The 21,885-nt window shown below is 41.6% G+C and overlaps 2 long non-coding RNA genes across 4 annotated transcripts in view; one reads left to right on the forward strand and one right to left on the reverse strand.

Moving 5' to 3' along the window:
* Positions 1 to 1,065: 1,065 nt before the first annotated feature.
* Positions 1,066 to 21,885, forward strand: part of LOC142411623 (uncharacterized) — a 44,976-nt gene continuing 24,156 nt past the window's right edge. Inside the window, exon 1 of the long non-coding RNA XR_012776223.1 lies at positions 1,066 to 1,478. This is a non-coding gene — a long non-coding RNA (uncharacterized LOC142411623). The remainder of the gene's footprint in view (positions 1,479 to 21,885) is intronic.
* LOC142411624 (uncharacterized) lies at positions 4,350 to 19,916 on the reverse strand. Of its 3 annotated transcripts, XR_012776225.1 has the most exons (7): positions 19,449 to 19,916; positions 12,747 to 12,954; positions 10,515 to 10,619; positions 8,715 to 8,874; positions 7,594 to 7,747; positions 6,783 to 7,015; positions 4,350 to 5,275 (listed from the first exon to the last, which is right to left on the reverse strand). It is a non-coding gene; the product is annotated as an uncharacterized LOC142411624 (long non-coding RNA). The 3 variants fall into 3 exon arrangements; XR_012776226.1 differs by lacking the exon at positions 6,783 to 7,015 and having other exon boundaries at positions 8,719 to 8,874; XR_012776224.1 differs by lacking the exon at positions 6,783 to 7,015.

Raw genomic sequence — 21,885 nt, forward strand, 5'->3', positions numbered from 1 at the left:
TATAGATAAAGCAGACTATTGTGCTGTTCTAAAGATCAGAGCTCAGTGGCACAGGGAGATTATGAAATGACCCCACAGGCTTTGCACTCCAGAGACTCTTGCCACAGTGGTTTGAAACATTATCAGCCCCATTCAAGTGCCCTGCCTCCATGCCAGTGCTGGCATTCCCCACATCACGGAGAGCAGAAGAGGAGAAATGTCCCTGCACATCAGTGGCGCCAGTATTTAATCCAGCTTAGTTTACCACAAAAATGAAAGTTGGTGGAGCAAAGATACCAGCCTGTGCAAGGGAAGGGCTCAAGCACAGCCCGTTCCTTTCTGACTGCTCTGTCACGAGGGCAGTAAGCTTTGGCAGATGGGCAGAATGGACAGCAGGAACAACCATTGCTTATGAGGCTTTAGTGAGGTGTGTCCTTACCTTGCTTTAGAGAGATGAGTCAATGCTTGCCTGTCCAAGTCCCCCAGTCAGGTAAAGTATGCCAGGCCTTGCAAGGAGCAGAGCCCAGAACCCAGCTCACCTGGAGTCACCTCTGAGACACTTACCCGCAGGGAAATAACAGCTGGGGTAAGATTTTGAATACCAGACATAGAAATCCCATGATTTGTTCTGTATAAACCTGAGACAGTGGCAAATATCTGCTGCCCACTGCAAATCCAAGTAAAGACTTGTTTAATGTCAGGCCCAACAAAAAATAAAGCTTTTCTATAGTATATTAGGGTTACTAAAAACAGTATCTGTGCAGAAGAGAATTGCTTTCTGGTATCTGTAGAATTATGTAATACAAAACCTCCTGCAAATGTAGGGTAGGCTAGAGTTTTAACACCAAAATACACAGATTTTTTCATTATTAAGTACAATTTTACAAACAGTTGTGCCCAAACATGCCCACACACAATTTATTGACTGAAGTAGGAGAGGTGGTGTGACTTACAGTGTCTTAAAAAAAAAGTTGTTAGACTATTATGTGAAAATAGCAATACACTCACATATTTCTCAAGTGAGGCGAGCAAAGATCTCTAACTAGATGAGGGCCTATCAGCCTTCCACGTTCTCTCTTTTAGTAGCCTCAAAACCAGCACCACACAATGTGTTGAACCTTGCTCTGTGCAAACCATAGTCCAGTGCTACATGTACTACTTTTCCATCACCATAGCATGGCTGCTCAGAGCCTCTGGTCCAAAGTTTGCATGGGGAGACAAGTCAGCTCCGTTTTTAAAAACCCTTGGATAGCCTTCTGTCTCACAGAAGCATAGGGGCGGATTCAGCGAGACGCCGAACAACCTCTGGGAGGATCACAGGTTATGTATACGGCAGAGATAACAGACAAGGTGCCAGCAGATGGCACTCAAGAATGTGAGCAGCACGCCTGGGCTCGGCGGAGCCGCAACCCCGCTGGTTGTGTGATGCACTACGAAGTACTTGCATGCAGGCTCTAACAAGCCCAGTGTTTCTAGACTGAACTCATGCAAAGTAAAAAGTAAGTGCTTTCAGTGTTTCACATCTTTCATCAAGGATCTAATTCCTGTCTCCAGTTTAGGAAATCTTTGCATGTGTGTTGTATGTGACCAAAGCACTCTATAAAACAGCCTCTTTCTGGATTTAGATTAGGGCTGAGGTTTTTTGCTGTGTTACTGATAAACAGAACCACTTCTTGTTTTTTTTTTTTCTTTTAGTTTTCTTGCCTCTTCCTTGGGTCCTGGCAGTTGGGTTAAGGAAATGGAACTTGAATGGTTACGGGTTAAGAGCTTTTTTTTAAAGGAAAGCTTTGGTGTCTATCCCACTATTCTTTACTAAGATAACTGCAGTAGGTTACTCCTACTGGTCTTAGGAAATGAGTCAATCATCTTCTATAGCTTGATTTTAATTAACAACACTAGATAGGCTCTATCCACTAGAATTTTACTATTGGAGTCTAGTAAACGCTTGGAAGGAAAAATCAGGCTCTGCCTGTTTATGTTGCTGAGATTAATTCTCCTCAGGTCTACCAGCTAACCTTCTATGTGCAGGAGCTAAAGTCTTCAGTTGATGTGGAGGATAAAGTTACATCTTAGAAGAGAGACTTTAAATAAGGAAGGGAGTCTTGTTACTCCATAATTCATGAAGTTAGCCTCTCAGGTTGCTGACAAGAACTTTCTTCTATAATTTATACCTGGACGCTAGGGAATTAAGAGGGTTTTTTCCCTTCCTTTTTACACCACGACTGGGTTGAATATATCCAACATTCTTACACTCTGGAGTTTTCAGAGTGCCTGAGTCATACTTTTTGCCAGCGTTTCTTTGGTCTAATATGGGCAGGTAAGAAAGAAGTCTGTCAATGCCAAAAGCATTTTCCAGAACTCTCCCTGTAAGGCTTTAGACTGGATATTAAAGTCTGGGCTAAAGTCCAGCACACTGAATCCACAGAGGTTTCATAAGCTAAATGGAAGAATTAAACAACATCTCTGCAGTTTCAAGTGTATCCATAGCACCATGGGACTGAGTGTGGCATACATCTGAAGCTCTTTGAAAGGGTCAAATGCAATTTCCAGTATAAATACAGTTGTACAGTGGTTAATAACTTAGCATTTAAATTGTGTCTGCTGAAAGCTCGGTATACAAGTTAACATGACAGTATTTTTCTTTTGGTCTCAAAAAATGGTTTAAATTGGTAATACCATTTCAAAATATTTTTGTGGTTTATTTTGTAGGTTTCTTATTTGTTTAATAACCCATGAAAGTAGGGCTTAATTAGGAAGCTGACATTTGCATACTGATCTGTTCCTCCTTGAGAAAGCCAAAGAAATGAGCTCTCCACACACGCACGCACACAAACACGCAGCAGCTCTGGCTTCCAGCCCACTGCGATGTGAGCCTGCACAAAGAAATTTATTGCCAGTTTCCAGAGATTTCACGTGCCACTCATGAATGTCTTAATTATTTGGGTTTAATTACCACAGCTCCAGTTAGGATACACTTGTGGGTGACTTTTCATCCAAACTGTGCAGCTGTCCTGATTGAGGGAACAATTGTTCAAAAAAAGGGTCTAAACTAATTAACAGGAAATAAAAATATATAGTTGAGAATGACACATCTATGATTATACTTAGGCTAATAGGTAAAATAGTGGCCTGGAAACATGTGCACTGAGATTCAACTCCAAATCCAGCTTTCTGCTTAACTTCTGACTTTTAGCAAGTCCTGGTGTTCCGAGTTTTCTTTTCCCCATCTCAGTTTTGGCTGATAGTTCTAGTTAAACCAAACGGATTTACTAGGGGTATTCAAAAAGCTTTTAAGCTCTTCTCTTAACATTGGTTTGTGCAGTACATATGCTTATATTATGTATTATGGCCCATGCTGTGTGGTTCCAAGGCCCTTACAGTCAGATTGAGAGTTAAAATGGCCTCTGTCCTGAAGACCTGACCTCTCTTGGAGACAGCTGATCCCTGTGGAGCCTCTAGAACCACTGGAATGCTAAGACCAGTTTTGATTCAGTGTTGCACAGAGACATTCAAAAGGAAGTTTGAGGCCTCTGTAATGTTCAGTTAGTTTTGTCTCCGCTACTTCTGCAGTCTTGACCTAATTTTTCTCTTACAGTGAGGGGCTTGGTTGAAGCACAGGCAGTAGGTGAAATGGGAAATGGAGTGGGGAAGTAAAGGAAAACCCAGAAAAGAGTGGAATCTCACTTGGCAAATGAAGACTGAGGAAATATTAGATAGACATTGAAACATAGATATACTCTGGCCATAAGAATGGAGTTTTAGGACAGCAGTGAGAGCTTATGGCACTCAAGTGGAGAATGTATCTATACTAAAAATCAGAAGCATATAAGGTTAGGGTTGAAGGTAAGCACTTCAGGGCTGTCATGGAGTCTGAAAAAAGACCAGACAAAAGAGGGAATGGCGTGAGATACAACCAGCACAACTAGAGATACCAACTGGGCCAATTAAGAGGCATGGAGAATAAAGCTGCAGCAATAGAAAGCAAGCAGAGAGGGCTGAATGCTGCTCCTGAAACAGCAACCATCTCTCAGAATGTGTAACAACCATGATTGTTGCCATTAAAGGAATAAAAGCACCATTCTGAGAAAGAGCATAGAAGTTCAGCAAAAGCTTGCTGAAAAAGAACAAAAGGTTTTGTAAGTCATATTGGATTCTGTAGAAGAGGAACAATACATAGAAATAGGATGTAAGTTCTACAGTGGCTGGAAAGGAGAGCTGCAAGATAACTGCATGCACATTTTCCCAAATGCAATTCCCTTGCATAGTCAATAATCACATGTAGACTATGGATTGATCTTAAAGCATTTAGCCAAAATGTCACTGAAGGCAAGTGGTAGCTTGACTGGAACTCGTAGTGGAGAGGAGGGGTCCAACACTTGATTCAGAAGCTGACTCTCCCTGGCCTAAATTTGAAATAAGCTCATTCTTTCCTAAGGTAGAAAAAGAAATCCAAGTCTTTCAGGATGTTTGCTTGAGGCAGAATTTTGCCCTTGTTTTTATTTTACTTCCCTTCTGATCAGAAGTAGCTCCAGTTAAAATGCCTTAATGACAAGGGGAAAGTCTTGATTCTGATCTCGCAAGCCATTTCATGCCAGGATAACTTCACAGACTTCAGCTGAATTACTTCCGATTATGCTTGGGTAAATGACTTTAGAATTAGGCTCATGGTGTCCATGACTTCAAACTTCTCTGGGATCCTGAAGATGCAGGGGTTTTATAATTGACACAGGCATGTGCAGAAGTTGGAGCAACTCTGGAGATCAGTCCCACTTCAAAACAATTGCTATGGTGGAAAAAGAGTTTACAAACAGCCGTAGTTCATTCCACCTGTGTGTTCTCCCTCTCTGAATGCTAAAAGGGTGTCTGCCTACGTTAAAGCTGCTGTTGGCTATATACATAATTCAGTGTTTATGTTAACACAAGTGAAACAGCTACCACAAATGGCAACTCACACGATCATCAAAGCGAGTGAATGGCAAACATGCACACATAAGGGAACAGCATCCTTTGATGGAATTCAGTCTTAACGAGACAGCCAAGAGTTGCACAGCCCTCAATCTCGACTTTAGGATACCAGTGTGAGTGATAGGTCTTGGCAGGCAGCTTCTGAAGAGAGGCAAAAGCATCAGACTGAGCTTGCAGCTGCAGTCAGTCCTGGCAGATACAATTTTATAGCCATACTTGGGATTTCCCACTGGGTTGAGGTTCTGGCTGGTCTCTCAAGCTGAATAAGGAAGTGTGAGTGAACACTGTCTCATGTTGCCCTTCTCATATTGGGAGTATTGGAAATCTCATCCTAGACAATGACAGGACAAGTCAAAACTAGCAAAATACTGTGATGGAAATTCTCATTTTTACCACTTTCTTTCTCTTCCTGTCTCAAATTACTTTTTTGAAGGTATTTCTCCATGGTAGTCTGAGTGGAAAAGCTGTAAATATCAGAGCAAGTTAGATTGCATCTGAAGTTAAACAGGTATCCTCAAAACCTGCTGTTGTGGAAAACTTCAGGGAAAGCAAGACTGCGGTCCTTAGTCATTAACCCCATTTATAAATTGCTGTCTCACACCTTCCCACATTTCCTTTCCAATGTTAACTTCCCTTTTAAAGGACAGTGAATATGTTCTTGTTCATGTAACTAGGCACTAATGACAAATATTAACTCATCTATTTCTAACATCCCATTTCGTGAGCTTTATTTTTAATATGTCCCTTAACATGGAAATACTTTTATTCCTTCTGAAGGTTCATCTCATATTCCTGTGACAGGGTTTTATCTTGGCATTCATTTTTGCACGCAATTAATCCATTTAATGGGTACTTTTATGAGATTGAAGAAACATTATACTGAACTACCCATCTCAGTCCCCACAAAGAGGTGGAGATCTACACAATCTGCTGGTCATGTCAAGGTGGACTGCAAAGAAGCAGTCAGAACACATATTTCTCTGCCAACCATATTCTTTGAATTTAGGTTTCCTCAGCTTCGGGATTGGGAATCCCACTACTTAGAACAGCTCCAGGTATCTGTTGTTGGGCTTGCTGCAGCTCATATTTTAAAGAACATGGGACAGTAGCTGGCAAGCTTAGCTGACTATAAAGGTACTGTAATATTTAGGAAATCCTATTTACATCAGTAAATATTTACTGATGTAATTTTACATGATGTAAATGATTTACATGATTTACATGATGTAAATTTACATCAGTAGCAGGTTTCAATGAAATGGCACTGACTTGTGCTAGCTAGATATTCAACCCAATAAATCTAAAAGCATGACCGAGGGAAGCTATTTATATACGTACATATACATAATATATATATGTGTGTGAACTGATAGTCAAGTACAATTGTATCTACATTAGCAAGTAGAGTGGTGTAAAAGTAACAGATTTGTGGAGCAAATAATTTGGTACTAAGGACCAGAGTTTGCCCTATATACACTTTAGGGAGTTTTATTTCAGACTTTCTCTAGTCTTGTGTGGACTGAATGCCTGTTTGTGATCTGACCACATCTTCTGGTTTCATCTGAAAGGTACCCAGTTTGTGTGCCTCAAGGCCACCCAACAATACAAATAAAAGCACAGGAAGTGAGGTTAAGAGAGAGATTCACATCAAAACTATAATCCTGATCTAAATTAAAATGCTAATGAAGATACATATTATGTCCCACTGGCAGTGCATAGTGCAAATGGGTGATGCAGTCGTCGCTGTACCATTATTCTGATAACCATTTGCAGAGAAACCTTCCGTACCACTACATGTCAATGATATCTTGTCCATATCAGTAATTTCTCTTACGTACATGCAGCCTGACTTTTCCTTTGTGCTTAAATGCCGTTTCAAGTTTATTGCTTGCTAGCACGGCTTTAAATCATGTTTAGATTTCTTGTGGCACCTGAAGCTCGTAATACCACACCATAAATGCAATGTGCTGCCCATTGTCTGTAGAGCTGAGAAACTGTTTGCTTTCCAGTCTTTTTTATGAACAGTCTCTAAGTCATTAGTCAACTTGGTCAATCTCTGTTTTCCACTGGCCTGTAAATTAGAAGGGAAAATAAAATATGCTAAGTTGATGCTAAAATACCATGACATACTTCACTGATTTACTAGGGAATAAACAAAGGACAGATCTTGCCTTTTATAGATGCAAGCTTCTTGTGCCAGACACGTATAATCTGCCTTTGCCAAAGTTTCATTACACACAATGTTTGTGGGCCTTTGGAATCACAACCTCAGTTAACTTCCATTAAAAAAAAAAAAAGTGTTTAAGTACAGAAGAATTTTAGAAGAATTTTTCCATTGTGGGCTGATGCAGTCAACCCGTATTTTGCAGTTGATTCCGTCATAAAGGAGTCAGCTGCAAAATAATATATTACCTATGAATACAAATGCTCTGCCTCCTCCCAAGAAGCAGTATATATATGTAGACATTTCTGAAATACCTTGCTCCGTCAATGCCAAGGACAGTAGGGTAAATTTTGATGCCCAGGGCTGGCCTGATTATGTAGAAAAGAACAATAAAATCCCAGATCTCAAAACTGCCTGAATGCTGCAACAGTCAGGATCCTCAGCAGTCAGGAGTGGGAAGAGAGGGATCATCTGAAGTTACTTACCCTGTAAGCTCAGGACACCTCAAACACAATGGTTTAGTCTTGTCAGCATTACTACCGAGCATCCTAATGCCATGTACTTAGGTAAACTTCACACACCAGGATGCCTGGTGTATGTCAGAATGCCATAATCCCCTGTTTATTACTGCAATAGTTCCTGGGAATATTAAAAAAAAAAAAAATTGAAAAAATAACTGATTCAATCACCTTTTGGCTAAAGATATGCATCAAAGAACAGATTATTCCTGCTGTACATAGCCACTTGGAATTAAGGGTTTTTGCTCCATTTGGCAAACACTTCTCCCTCTTATCACCACTCTACTTCAGATGCAGATAGAACTGAAGCTGTGGTTTAAATTCAACTATTGAAAAGCTTCCCAAACACAACACAGGCATTGCCAAAACCTTCAGCTGACAGAGTTTTCCAGGACAGGCAAAGAATTTTTAGGCAATCTGAGTAGTTCTTTTTTTCAAATGCCACTTTCCCAGTTCCCCATAGTCATTTGGTGGCTACCACCAGCTACTGAAGAGGACTGAGGTTTGTGGCAAGAGGCAAGTGGCAACAGTAGGCAGGATCTGGCAGACAGCAAGATGATGTAAGTTTTGGAGTGCTTCTTTCTGGCCACTGGAATGAGCTAGAGAACAGAGCTTTAATCAAAAGCCACTCGTCTGGAGCTATTTTAAAGCTGCCTTGGCAGCTCACCTGGCAACAGCCTTACACACACATATGCCTTATTATTGCCAAACATACTATCCTACTGTGCACTGATTGTGCCCACAAAATTACAGTGATAACTATCACTGTTGGATTTTTACTGCTGAGGCAAGAACACAACTGGAATGCCAGCTGTGGAGGTATTAATGAAAGACAATCTTTGGGTGTATGCTGTTTGAGCTATCCGAAAAAGATTATCTGATTTATAGAATTCCAGGATATTCCTGAATCTGGAAGAATTTAGTTCTCCAAACTATGGTTTTAAGATATACAGGCCCCATTACTTAAAATGAGAATCCTGGCTGCATTGGTAGTAAAGCTGAACAGTAGCTTTTAACACATATTTAACTTTCCACATCAGTCACGTGCTTTCATCCAATCTTGTGCTTACTGGTTATAGGAATTTTACCCACTGAGAAGTTGCCTCCTGCCTTTGTTCACATCAGTTCCAGTGGAGTTTAAGGATATTGGATTCCCATGCAGGATAGAAGCCAAACGTTACAGGAACCTGTATAGCAACAGATGGTGGTGCAGATTGGATGATTAAGTAGCCCCACGCTCTGTCTGGCCTATGGACATGAACAAGGATAAAGATGTTTTTGCAGATTATTTGACATTTATTGCAGGATAACACTGTGTTGCTGAGCTCATGGTTTATATTTATATGCCTGTTCCTGAGATCAGACATCCATACTTACCCAGGAATAGCCACTGACTTCTGACATTGGAAACTCAGTTTCAAGTCCCTGCACTATTGGAATCAGCCAGGAATTTGAAGCAGTGTCTCCCACATCTGAACTGACTGCTCTAAATGCAGTGCTGTTGACTCTATCATTTAATTGTAACCTTGCAATGTCAAAGTAGTTGCTAACCACAAAGAAAGAGTCCCAACGTGGCAAATGACAATGTATGAGAAGGAGTGGGGGAACTGGAAGAAGATGGTGATAAGCATAACTGTTATTAAACAGTGTCAGAGCAAACCAGCTGCTTGGAAGGAAACTCTCCGTAGCTTTCAATGCATTTCCAGAGGCATCAGCTATGGTAAGAGAGGCATACATTTGGTCAGTGCAGGAGGGCCTGAGGTTAGAATCTTGTGCTGTAGCACAAGTTTGCATGGCTATGTTTTCTCTGTCGTTGCAACTGCTTCTGCCTGTCAAAGAAGCAGGAGTTACCAAATCTGGCCAGTGGTCCTGCGCTTTTCCTCTGAACCCCACTAACAACATGGGGGCTTGAGCAGATTTCATCTTTATATTTTCCAAAATCTGGTTTAAATTTTCCTTTTGTCTTTGAAGAGCAGGTACTAAAGGATTGATTCAGAGGGTCAGATCTCCAGGATGGCATAAACTAGCATGACCTGTGTTAAGGTGATTCTAATGAAGCCATTTCAGTTTACACTGGTTGAACGTCTCACCAAAAATCTTACCCCAAAATGGCCATTATTCCATTTTGGCACATTTGCACTCCTGCGCTCCTCCAGATGACTAATGATGGTGTGAGGAGTTGGGGAAATGAAGGAAAAAAATTCTGGCTACTTGCATTCAAAACTAGACATTCCTAACTTATTTATGTTCCCAAGTCATTCATTCTTGCAGGGGTGGGGAATTTTACTTGCTTTGGATTCTTAGCCTTGTGGTCCAGAACATATTGTCTGAAAATTAAAAAGCAGGGAACTAGGAATGTCATGGCTTCTTGGTTGTTGGTACTGGGCTACGTAGATCCTCTAGTCCTGGCAGAAGGCACATATATATCTCAAGAGAGGAAACATGCAGATAATCAGTAGCCTGTAACATTCACAACTAGCAGATTAGGTAGCTGCTGACCCCAGTAACACATTTGAAGCACTTGACACCAGCGAGTGCCAGACAAAGTGTGTAACTGAGCTGTGGATGATAAGCGTATCTCCAACAGCAGTAACTGCTGTAACTTGCCCAACACATTCCCATACCAATTAACATCTTAACTGCACACACATTGCCTAAAGGATCTAGGGAATTTGACAAGGGATTAGTTTAGATAACTTGGCATTATTTTAATCATGATCCTACCAGTGTTGTATCTTCCCTCTATAAAGATAAGCTTAACAGCGTTGTCTGGTGGGGAGCAAGCTTCAGTTTGTTACTGTTGCCTCCAGGTTAAGTTTTTAAATCTTGGCAAGTAGAAATAGGGACACTCCTGAGTAATACTGATACAGCAGCCTGTTCCCTCTGACCTGGTAGACATTTAGCATGCTGTAGAAATGCTTCCAGTATAGTTGCCTAGATAGAATGGCACTGGGCTGGGATGTCCTTTTCAATCGTGTTTTACCTGCAATTATCTGTAGAGATAAAAACATGAATACAAATTAGAGGCTGCTTTGAACTCCTTCAGAAAATATGGACAAATATTAAACAAAAAGGAAAGTCGACTGTCCAGCATGGTCCACTGGGATTCCTCTTCTGCAGGAGAATTGGTTGGTGACATTCCAAGTTAGATTCATACTCACACCCCTGCAAAGCTCTCTAGGAACTAGACCAGTGTAAGATCAAAGCACCTCTCAGTCTTTAGTGCGTTTAATCTTGCCATCTATCTCTGTGAGGTTTATGTGCAATTATCCCATTTTACAGATGGGGTAGAAAGTGTAGAGGCTAAAAGACTTGACTAAGGTCATACAGGAAGTCTGTGGGAGGATGAGCTATCGAACCGGCTAACATCATCTCTTGGGTGAGACACCATCTCCAGTGTGGCACTGGAGGTTTGCCTTTATCACTGCAGTGGACTCTGAAAGGAGACAAGGAGCATCCCTGCTGACAGTGAATGCATCTACCTGAACAGATAAAGGGAAGGAATGAAGGGAATTGTATGAGAGAGTTTACAGCTTTGATCAGTTTGTTTATGGTACTGTGATAAGATGTTAGTAGAGAAAAGCAAGTCTCTTTGGGAAACCTGAAAAGAATGCAGCTCCTCTCCCTGCCATAGGGGGCTCTGAAAGCCCTTGGGATGAAAAATCTTGGTTCAAGTTGTAGTATACTTATTGATTAAAAATAATAGCTGATGCTTTTTCAGTGCCTTTGATTCTAACACACTTTGCACACTAGAACTGCTGTGCTAGAAGTGATACTTCTGACATGCCGACACTTGAAGAGCTCCATGCAGAGCAGCATGCCACACCACTGTTGCTGAGGGGAGGAAATGTGGTGAGAATTAGGAATGCAATTATTCAGCTTGGAATTTTGCCAGAATACAAAGAACAACATCCAGCTTCTTACAAAAAAGAAACTCATTAGATCTTTAGTTACAAAATATGGAAGGATTAAAAAACCCTAACACAATAAGCTTTTCATGCTTCAAGGCAAGGACTGGGAATTTTCTCAGAATGCAATAGCTATTATCAAGACACATTCAATTTTATCGTTGTACTTCCAGAAGTGCTACCTTATGACACCTCTAGGCCAAGATACAGTGTATCCCTCAGTCAGAGGCACCACCCCTTTGTTTCTTGCAAAGGCAGAAGATTATCCAAGTCTTACATGTGACAGGCACTCTGCTTCTATCCTCTTCCCCTTCAAAGCCTCTAGGGATGTCAGAGTCTCCTGGCAGAGCTGCATGGAGCTGTGCAGCACATCCTGGAGCGTCTGTATCAGACTGGGTAGTGCAGCGCCAGACTAGACTGCTCGCAGCTCTGTCACCAACTCTGCCTTCAGTCTGGGAGCTGAGTGTTTGAAATTGAAGACTTCTGCACTGGTGCACCATGTTACTGGAAATTTCCCAACCCTGCTGGCATTTCTATGTAAAGAAGCATAACCTGGTTTCATATCTATCCATGTGTCTACCTAAATAACAAGGCAATCTTACAAATATCTGTTTCATTGAAGTGGCAGGTTAAGACTCATACATGGCCACAAAACTGAACATTGCTATGAGATGACAGGATAACATGCGTCACCTTCTCTATGGTGAAATAAGAATTCCTTTTTCTACAGTCAGCCTTTCCCTATGCCTGAAGAGACCACTCCTAGTAGTTTTTGTTTAGTGTAAAGAAAACCAAACCAACCAAATGAGAAACCCCAGCCCTTCAAACAGTGCTTTTATAGGTCCAGTGCATCTTTTTATCTGGTCTTTAAGGGTGCAGAATCTTCTTGGAAAGCTACTCCCTAGCATCAGACTACCTCGTCTACTCTTGGAAGCAGGAGGCTTTCAAAACAGCTCTGGGGTAGAAAGACAAAGAAAGTCATTAACCTTTTCAACTGCGTGGTTCTTATGAGGACCAAAACTCTTCAGGTGTAACACTGAAGCTACCAGTGCCGCCTTGTAGTTTTGACTCAGCCAAGGGAACTCCTACTGCAGAAGGCTAGCAGCGCAGATGGGAACAATGTTAAATTGCTGTTCTCCTTCCTTGTGAATCACAGATGACAGCACAGAACCCACCCCAAAAGAAGGAAGGGAGTCAAACGTGCTTACTTACAATGTTTAGCTCATGGAGAAATCACCAAAAGGTTTCTTTGTCCTTCCTCTGAAACACGTGGAATGGGCTGCTGCCTGAGGTGTGACACCAGCCTGCATTGAGGAGATACCAGGCTTGATTGAGGTGTGCAGTTCCAGAGGACTGAGAAGGGTTTGTGTCCTAATGGGAGTATAGTCCCAGGGAGGGACTCCTCTCCCAGCACTGTACCCTGGAGCAAGAGAATTGAGACATAACTCTTCATGGTCCTAATCTCTTCCATTCTTTCAGGAAAACACTATACTTTTATCCACTTAGAAAAAGTCAACTGGGGCCCCTGGGAATTACAGCAACCAAAGCAAACAGCTACTAGAAATGTGACTGGTATGAATATTGGCAAGTAAACATTTATTTCTAAAGCTGAACGTGACTTTTAAAGAGCTATCTGATGAAATTATTGAGGGAAATTACTTGGTCTATTAAGCACAAAAAATCTGTGAGATTTTCTTAGTCTCCACCTTTGTTTTCCATTAGATTTTAGGGGGAGATGAACAGATTTATATACACTTGCTACTTATTTTTCTCTGCCCTGTCTCCATCACTTAAAGCTTTCCATGCTAAAAAGGGTAAGACTGCTGTAGTTAAATTCTGAATTTTCTCCTTTCTTTATCAAGCACTTTAGGCCCACAATATGATGCTCTGTTTCCTAGCATATACCCTAATTTCCTCAGGAATTTTGTGATCCCAATAAGTTGCTAAAAATGTTTCCTCAAAACTGTTCAACATGACATACTGGTGCTCCAGGCGTTCCTCTATGACAAGCTGCTCTTGTTGAATGACCCCATCTTTTCTTTACACGCCAAATTTACCTGGGAAGGAAGTCTAAACACTCAAATCAATGACGGAAAAAATTACAACACTTAAGAATAGTTTAGCTCCACAAACTGCAAAGTATCTTGGGGCTAAGATAATTCAGAGATTACTATGCACTACTGTCATTTGGAGCAGCCCCTAAAAATGCTATGTATGCAAGCAAATATGATACAAACAAGTTCAAAGCTGAAAACTGAGAGAACATACTTATTACCTGCATGGGAGAGAAGTGCATAGAGACTGACTTCAGTTGTTTTGAAAGTCTTTTTTTCTGTTTCTTTTACAAAACAGTCAGCATCTCTTTAAAGCTGTTTGACAACTCTGAAGATTTAAAGCAGAGCTTTCTAATGCACATTTAGCAGCAGTCCGGGAATGCTAGCAGGACGCAAAAGCCTTCTCTACAACCAGAAAGGGACTATGAAGAGAAGTGGCCAAATATGGTACTGCTTCAGCATCCCAAAATGCCTTCACAGATACACCTGCCTGAGTAGCAGCAAGTTTTCATCACCACACGCAAGAACTGGATTATAACAGACAACCTTTTTGATGCTGCATTTTCACTGCAAAAACTATAAGTACTCACCCCCCCCCCCCCTTTTTTTGTTTAAATTAAGATAGTGGCTTGGAAAGTCCCAGTGTGATAGCTAGAGTAGGCTCTTTCAGCACTAGTGTAACTGAGCCCCTGCCAGAGGTTCTGTCTGTTGGCACATGTTAAGGAGCAAGTCTACACAGCCCTGCTTTTGGAACTGTTTCACAGCTTGTGCAGAGCTCTCTGGTGCTGCAAGATGACAATTTCTGGCATCCAAGTTAGCAGGTAAAGGCCATTTGAAGTGGTCAGTTCTTCACTGTGGGCACAGCAGATAAGTTAAATAAGGACAGAGGAGGATTGCAGTCCCAATGATTGGGATTGCAGTCCCAATGATTGGGATTGCATGTGTGGGATTGCAGTCCCAATGATTCTGACAATGGAGAAAAGGGTTAACAATTTCATTTTTGTGTACAAAATGGATCTCTGCCTGCCTTACCACAACAATGATTTGTACCTCAAAGAATTATCCTGACAAGAAGGAATACCTAGACTTGATGTTAGCTTCTTCCATTTGTAGAGCTGGATTTCTCACAGCAACATAGCACAGAGGTACTCAAATTAGTCCTAAATGAGAGATTGGACACCAGAAGCAGTCATATGAAAAATAAAATACTTCTGAGGAAGACCTTCCCTTCTCTTTGTTACAGCTATGTTACAGCTTTGTTACAGCTTTGTTACAGCTAATGCTGCAGGTTACCACAACTGAGAAATTTCCCCTATCTTGTTTTTTTTTCATGATGATAGCAGTTGATTCTGAGCCAAACGTAACAAGAATGAGAAAAACTATAACAATTTAGTTTGAATTTGGGGGAGGGGAAAAGGGAAGAAGCTTTCTATTGTTTCACTTCCTGGGTCTCATGACGCTGCACAATACTGTTCTGAATAGATTTTATTTAGAAAATGGTTTAAACAGAGCTGTCTGCAACTATTTGAAAACTAGGTTAAGAGAAATTATTTCATTGGCCATTCCTACAATACAGTTCAGTGTTTTGAGCCAAAACAGATGGTTTCCCCCAATTCCGATTTACCTTAGACTCCTGAAGAAGGATGCTTCTCTAATTTAAAATAAACAAACCAACCTTTTCCCAGGTTATAGGAAAAGTTCTCCACAGGCATGTGAAATAATTTATTTTCCTGTGTCCCCATGCCTTATGGGTACTTGTTCTACTTCTTGTGCTTCTGTGGATTTTAGAGGTGTGGGTAGAACTCTTTCCACAAGAAGGGGGCAGGAATGGTGCCCAGCTGTGCTGCTGATAAGTTTGGGTAAGTGTTGTGCTGGATCTGAATTGTGGGCTATTTCAAGGTATGTTTAAAGAAGGTGATGTTCATTGGTTGATCTACTTCACCCAAATGTCTTTAGGGGATATAAATAAAGAGGAAGCAAAATAAGTTAAAAGATAATCTACAAGAGGTGAAATTAGCATTGAAGTTTATCCCATTTTTCAAATTATTATGTCATTGTTTTTATTTAAGAACAGTTTAGAAGTGATGCCAAATTAACCCTAAATATCTATCTCTACTGAGAAAAATGAACGCCATTATCTACACTCAGTAAAAAAATGGAGAGTAAATTGCCAAGAGCCATGTAGCTCAATGGTGAAAGAAATTCAGCTCTCAGGCTTGAGGGCTATAGATCACTAATGGAAGTTTTGCACAAGGAAATTGTGAAAGTACAATTTCAGCTTAGCGGTAGTGACAACAAGTATGGGGGAAAGCTTGGCATATTAAGGCAGACACATAAATTCCACCCAGCTCTTTGTTCTTTTGTTTCCCAACATTTGTTGAATTCTTCCCACTTTCCTTGGTTTATTTAAGAGTTCCTCCAGATGTTTTAGATTTCTTCTAATCACAGTTAAGCACTACTTATTGTTTTTTTTAAAAACAATATGCAATATATAATTTTGTATTAAGCTCCATTTTCCAGAGCCTGTGTTCCCCTGCGCCTTTTGTTCTCATGTTACCCATTATAAAAATGGGCTTGTTAACCTGAAATTATTCCACAAATATTTTCAAGCTTTGATCATTCTGTCTGTCTATAGACATTTCATCTATCTCTGTAGTACAAGGATGCTGTGTGGAATTGCGGTCACCAGTATACTTGCAGTTTCACACTTTCCCTGAAGAAAACCTGTGATACAGTTCAGCATTGCTTGCTGAAGAAGAGGTGAACAGTAGTCGTGGTGTGGGATCAGGTGATGGAGCACAAGCAGCAGCTTTCCTAGGCATAGGACCAGCTGACATCACAAGACACAAACGGGAGAAATTAGAAACACTTCCTTGAGAAGAACACTCTTATTGCTTTCCACTGCATATCCCTACAGCTGGACAGCGCAAACAGCATCTGTGGCTGTGAGTTGGCTATGCAGGAGCATCATACATCTGTGCGCTCCCTGTCTAGGATGAAGGCTCTGACTTTGTGCTCTGCTGTAGCCCAAACCCTGCCTTGAAGACTCTGCAGGTTTCAGACCACCTTCGTGCCAGAGAGGTGCTAACAAATCAAAACAGCTTTGAGAGGAGGCAAGAAGCCTGGAGCAACATTAACAAAGCTAATTTGGCTTGTGAGGCTGAGTTGGACTGTGAGCAGCAGCTGGGAGAAAAATCCTCCCAAAATCCATCATATGATGATGAAGTTTTCTTTCTTTCTTCCTTCCTCCTTCCCTTCAGTCTCTCAACTACTTTCAAGCAAAGCCAAGTTAAGTGGTCCCAAGCACCAGTATGCCAGAAACACCAGTTCGGATTGATAGAGCTTTTCTCTTATGTTCAGTCCAGAGGCAAGGAACAAATGGAAAGCAAAAAAGCAAAGCTTCACCCAAAATCACTTCCTGAAACAATCACTTCCTCATCAACTCACCTCTCTGCTGTGGTCAAAGAGAGAGTGTGAACAGATGAATGTGAGCAGGAAATGCTTTCCAGTCAAAAACTCCCACAGTGATCAAGTGCAAAGACAGCAGAAGTGGGTAATTCATGCAGGCATACAGGAACTGTCAGCACTCGTAGGCACAGCTGAGTGAAGAGGAGCTCTGTAGAAGAGCTTGGGGAGGGCCTCCAAGCTCACAGTCAAATCATCACCTGAGCAAGCGGGGGGAGAGCCTGAGACTGAACAGCACAACATATTTGGGTTTCTACAGTGACAGCACTTTTGTGCTATCAGTAAGTTGAATCTTGTCTGTCACGGCATTTGACCAGTAGGTGGGAGGTTTCTTTAAATGCCAGAATCTGTTCCCTGGTGAAATGGTGCAATCCAATTGGTGAACAAAGGCCTTGAGTTGTCCTTTATGGTCTGGTACACAATCTAAAGAAAGCAGATACTGTTCTGTCCCTCAAAAGAAAGGACTCCTATACAGCACATACAGAGAACATACAGCGCTTGCAAGAGAAGAGGCAGTACTGTTTTGCATGAAGTTTCAGCCATGCCTGCATTCCAGGGTGCAGTTTGCACGTAGAGTGAGTGGCTGTGTAGAGAAGTTTGTCTGACGTATTCTGGAGGCAAATAGGATCAAGGTTTTCTTGACACTGATTTTTCTCCATTTAGCACAGGCCCATATGTTAAGAAAGGTCCTAAGCTACTAGAAAAGTCATCTGAACTCTCCCTCAGCTATTTCTCTCCCTGGTTCCTGGAAGCAGCTGTTTTAAGTGATGTTTATAGAGGGGGGTGTGGTGCTAACTCATCCAAACGGTAGGCCTCCTGCAAACTTTTAAGAGGTCTGCTTGTAGCAGGCATAATTTTCCAGATCTTGTTAAATGTTATTCTGGGCACTGGTCTGTACCCTTGAGAAATTCCTTACTGAGCAGATTATAAGGGCAGCCAGTGACCCAATAACCTTCATTTTCCTGGGATGATGCAATGGCCGATTCATGCTCAGGAAGTACAGCGGGCTGAGTAGAACGTGAAATGAGCTGCTGAAATTCCCAAGTCAGCGTTTTGTTTCCATGCCATCAAGGATAAGATTTCAAAGTGTAGGACGGTCCTTTAAGTCCTGTCTTTTATGAGGTCAGGCTAAATGCTTCCCTTTTATATATGAAGAGAGGGTGATCTTTGCCAGAGTCCACACTGGGTTTACTCTTGTTTTGATTTCTGCTTTGGTCGAGAACTCTGTGTAGCAGGAAATGCAGCTTTCAACAGCAGTTCAGGCTTTGCTGGAAAGTGGCCCCTGCAAGAAACACTGGGCTGCAGAGGCATCGGAGCAATTTAGCAGCAGCAGAAAGACTCTGTGCTGCAACCACACTCTGTCTGCAGGCTCTGTCACTCAAATGCCCTTCCCTTCTATCCAGTCCTCAACTTCCAGACGGTATTTGATTTTGGGCTGTGAATAACATGAATGAAGGAATAAGAGAAAAAAGCTCTGAAGAGTTGGCCAGGCTGTGAGAGAAGGGTAAAGATTTCAACGTAAACCTGACTGTGAGGCAGTGAAGGACAGGTTATAAACACCCAGGATTGTGTGAGAGGAATCCTGTAAGATGTTATATACCCTCATTTTCCACCTTCTTGATTTCATCAACTACAGTTGACTTGACAAGAAAAAACAACTCCCAGCACAGTCTACAGGGATCTCCAGGAAAGCATCAGAAAGTATATGAAAACTGGTAGATTGGATGAAAGCACCGGAAAATGTTCTCTATTGGTAGTACTCGCAATAGCAGAGAAATTAACTGGATGCTCTAACACACTTGTACATGGGTTGGCTTGACTGCAGACACAAGCAGAGACCTGAAGTCCGTACTAGAGAGAGTGCTTTGATGATAGAGCAGCCAGCAGAAGTGGCTTAGACACTAACTCCAGCCGTGTAGAGCCATAGTTGTATCTGACCTTACAGTATGTCTCACATGATGCATGCTTGAGAAGCACGTCACGGTGAAATACAGTCCTACTAGAGAAAATACAGTATTGTGCTGGAACACAGTTCCCAGAAAGCTCAGATCAGTTTCCACGGACTGCAGTAATCTGGGCAATTGTTTATTAAAAGGTTCAGGCTGATTAACCTGTAACCCTAGCACTGGCTTCCCATCACAAATTTCAGTAACACTTTAAAAGGGACAGAGACAGAAGGGCCCTGAGGCCAAACCCTGCCTGTGACTGTATAAGCCTGTTTCTCATTCTTGATGTCAGAAGTGGGTTGATTTCTACTCCCCTCTAGCAATACTTAAAGACTAGTCCAGAATTCCCTTCCTGTCTAAACTAATTCAAGACCAATACACATCAATTCCTCTTATGCCAACAGTGTTGTGAATTTTAATAGCTCCCTGTCTCCCAAATCTGCGCTTACCTTCTTGCTGTTTTTATGCAGAGGAGCCATATCTGCTCTCAGACTCTTAAGCTTAACAAAACACTTCTCCATTTGGCTCCCAGGACAGACTCTCCTTTCCTTTAGATTTCAGAATTTCTGCCCTTTGAAATGCTGTGCTTTGACAGCTCCAGATTTCTGATCACAGAAGAGTTTCTGTAGGGAAAAAAAGTCATCAGGGCATTCAGAACTGGCACCTAGAATTAGTTCTGCGGGAACTAGCTTCTTTACAGAGCTCCCTGGGGCTCTGCGGAAGCAGTTAAGCTGAAGAGCTGCCAAGTGGGTTTTGAGCAAACAGATGCCTTTTTCTTTGAAAATCCGAATGAAACAACAGGAACTCGCTGCCGATAGAAGGGGCTGGACACGAGACCGGACAAATACTGTAGAATTTTCCAGGGACCATATAACATGTGTGGAAACAAAGCTGCAGCGGGATGCAAGATTTCTCCTTAGGGCTGCAACATTAAGAATAGTCTGTTCTTAGTCCAGAGGGAAACAAAATCAGAGGAATTTGATCCCAAGTAGTGAACCAAAAAATGCCAGGCATTTTCTGGATGTCTGTGTTATTACAGGGAGCAGCCAGGGATGAGTTATTTGTCTTTGAGCTATACAGCTGTTAAAGTTCTAAGAAATGAAGTCATGGCTTTCAACATGCCCCAGTTATAGCACGTATTTTTGTTTGAAATCTGAAGGTGGCCTGGATGCTCAGAAACGCATGGATGTCTCAAAAGCCACCACCTACTTGTCTGCAAGATCAAAAGGGACCAAAGCATCACTTGAGTTTATGTAAATTTAAACATGATTCTGTAATTCACCATCAATAGTGGCACTGCAGGTCTGATTTACCCTTTCAACACTGCCATTTTTACTGGCAGAGAGCAACTACAGATAGTATAAGCCCTGCTTGGAAGCAAATACCTGAAACAAGCCTCAAATGGTCTGCTTGCTGTCTCAATTTATGTATTTTTAAAGTTTTGCTGGGAATTTGAAGGTAACCCAGCATTTACCTGTTACAGGAAAATCCAAGTATAGCCCCCCCAATCCTTATCCTGTTTCCCTTTTGCAACACAGTAGAGATGCAGCAATATCTTTCATTGTGTCTATAAAAGGGTGGAAAGCTGTTATGTTTTGCCTCCCCCCCCGCCCCTTGCTCACAGTGAATTTTTTTTTTTTCTCCAGCACAGGATTTAGACTTGCCTGTGCTGTGGTGTTTGGCCAGCCCCATTTCCAGTACACATTCACACATATCCAAAGCTGTGCTGGCATCTTAATTCCACTGCAGTAATGTGACCCACCAGACTTAGAGGGACCTCTCTGCAAATCCCAAAGCCACTTCCTAACCTGTTCCTGGCTTACAGTCCCAGAAGAAAAGAATAGGCAACTTTCTATTCTGTATCCAGCAGCTCTCCCTCCACTCAAAGGCAATTAGTGTATTAGGAACCATCCAGCATGTTAAGCAGGGAGGAAGAAGGGTGTGAAACAACAAAATAAAAGGGAATACCTGTTATCTTCATGGAGAGACATTATGAATCTACTCATTATGAATCTACATGGGGACCAAACAGTGTGAACTCTGCTACTAGCAAATACTTTTGAAAAAGGACTATAGGTTGAAAGTTCTCTTTTTCATGGGTGTTACTCTTAAGATAGGGAGGAAGATCTGAATAGGCTCTGACCTCTTCTGAGATGGCTGCACTGGCAGCCTGTTTTTGTTTTACAAAGCATTTAGTCTAGGAGATATTCAACATATTTGGAGTTTTTTCAGTTCTAGTAGAGGAATAGGACACCCTTAAAGAGAAATTTTTGCATCTAGGCTCTTTTCAGATAACAAGAGCTTGGGCAAACCAAAATATGAGTGATCTGGTCATATAATAAAGAGCCACTCCCATGATTTGAAAGAGATCCAAGATGACTCCTGAACAGTCAAGAAACTAACCAGAAAATTCTCTCTGTGGCTTGAATTGCTGGGCTACAGGATCTGGAAGCATCACAGGCATGTCACAGCAGTGGTTTGGCTTGAGAATTACCCTTATATGCCTTATTATACCACCAAATGATAGAGGATGGCAACTGGACTGCAAGCCAAGCATAACAGAATGACCAATGAAGCTGTTTTTCTGAGGTCTTCTTTTTGAACTCGTATTTCCCTCCCTCCCCCCCCCCCCATTTTCATATGTGAAATCTCAGTAACACAAAGTCCCAGATCAGAAGAGATCAGCAATATATATATATGAGATCAGCAAGAACAGCAATGTGTTCATAGTAAAGTTCTCACGTTCATTTTTCTGAGGCAAAAAGAAACATACTTAAAGTTATGCTGGCGCACAAACATTTAGCTAAAATCACTACTGATCTCATGAAGCAGAAGTTCAGTCTAGGCTTGAAGAATACATCCAATTTGTTTCCTAAAACTCTTCTG

The sequence above is a fragment of the Mycteria americana genome, chromosome 6, assembly GCF_035582795.1.
Source record: "Mycteria americana isolate JAX WOST 10 ecotype Jacksonville Zoo and Gardens chromosome 6, USCA_MyAme_1.0, whole genome shotgun sequence".
Classification (NCBI taxonomy): domain Eukaryota; kingdom Metazoa; phylum Chordata; class Aves; order Ciconiiformes; family Ciconiidae; genus Mycteria; species Mycteria americana.